At 33.3% G+C, this 1,587-nt stretch overlaps 1 long non-coding RNA gene across 1 annotated transcript; it reads left to right on the top strand.

Moving 5' to 3' along the window:
• The first annotated feature begins 242 nt into the window (after positions 1-242).
• Positions 243-1,376, top strand: LOC144448815 (uncharacterized). The gene is made up of 2 exons (XR_013482135.1): positions 243-413; positions 1,038-1,376. It is a non-coding gene; the product is annotated as an uncharacterized LOC144448815 (long non-coding RNA).
• The last annotated feature ends 211 nt before the right edge of the window (positions 1,377-1,587 follow it).

Here is a 1,587-nt window from a genome sequence, read left to right as displayed (position 1 = left end):
GGTGTTTTTGCGGTGATGCTGGTGTTAATTTTTTACATTTTATAAGCTTTCACCAGAAAAACTCCAAATACATGAAGAATATGAGGAATTGAATTGAAATGTATGGTCTTTCCTGGTGAAGCAATACCAAAAACCAAATTTTCCCGGAGGGAGGGTGTTTGGTTCTTGACTGAAAGGAGTCACAGCAAAAATTCAATATGGCGAACTGGAAGTCAACAAAACCCATGCTTGTTTTATGTGTTGTAATGTACGTAGTAATCGGAGTGCAAAGTACTACAGAAACATGTCGAGTTATGATGGAAAGACGGGAACCAAAACGTATAAATCCGAAAGGACCATGCAGCACAATGGAAGAATTTGAATGCGTGAATCCACCAACTGTCAAGGAACTGAAACTTATAGCGACGGAAAAGGTAAACGATATCATGGATGTACAACCCGGAAGTTATAAAAGTTTATCAAAGCATTACTGATAGTATAACAGGCACTCGAATCAATCTGTATGATTTGGGGAAAAATGTATAGTCAATCAATCATACACATTGAATCGAGTGCCTTTGGATAGTATAGTATGTGGTGATCTTGTGTTAATGAGAGGAAGGGATGATAGTGTTGCCTCGAATTTGGTGTACTGTGTATTCTCCATTCACTGATGTATTGTACAGCATTTGTTTATTTGTACCCAAATAAGACAGGCACTAATGAATATATATATTCACTGACTGATAAATATATATGTATATATATATATATATATATATATATATATATATATATATATATATATATATATATATATATATATATATATATATATATATATATATATATTGTCATGCATTTTTTTTATCAAATATAAATATTGAGTGATGAACAAATCGAAATAAACTTTAGAAAAATGTAAATCAACAGAATACCACTGTCTTCAAATATATTATTACCATTATAACTTGTGATTGATTAATGCTACCACCAATATTGCATGTAGTTATGAAGTTTAGAGAGTGAAATTGCTTTCATATTACTTGTTTTCTCAGCTTGGCTTTCCTGCAAGTGAGCTACTATGGCCAGAGACACTGAAGAGGGTAGAAGACCCTATAACTTTGACTGAAGAAACATTTTTCATTGTCAGTGAGAGAAGTGAAGAGCTCTGATTATGAGATAAACTGTTTTTCTCCAAGATAAACACTGTAAAGTCCTGTATGAGCTTTATACATTTCATCACAGACAAGCACTCACGTCACAGAAGCTCCACGCCACCACTGTAATAAATGACCGTTGGTGGCGCTCTCCACATCTCATGTACAAGTTTACAAGTTACATGTACATTGTACACTCGCAATGTATCTTACTATAGTTACCGTCGGTATATTGAAAGAGAGGCTGACCTGTTTCTGAACTTTAACAAGGTCTAAGATTTTACAAGGTAGTAGGGTTATTCTACTTACATTGCACTTTCATTTGAAAAGATACTCAAAAATAGTTCATTTCAGCAAAAGAACACATTGAAATTATTTTCTGTTATTATCAATAAACCATTTCATCCATAATAGATCTAGGAGTCCCTCAAAAATCTACAACATGTAT

This window comes from Glandiceps talaboti, chromosome 18, assembly GCF_964340395.1.
Source record: "Glandiceps talaboti chromosome 18, keGlaTala1.1, whole genome shotgun sequence".
Lineage (NCBI taxonomy): Eukaryota > Metazoa > Hemichordata > Enteropneusta > Spengelidae > Glandiceps > Glandiceps talaboti.
The sequence above is the reverse complement of the archived record's forward strand: the minus strand, read 5'-3'. Positions and strand labels throughout refer to the sequence as shown.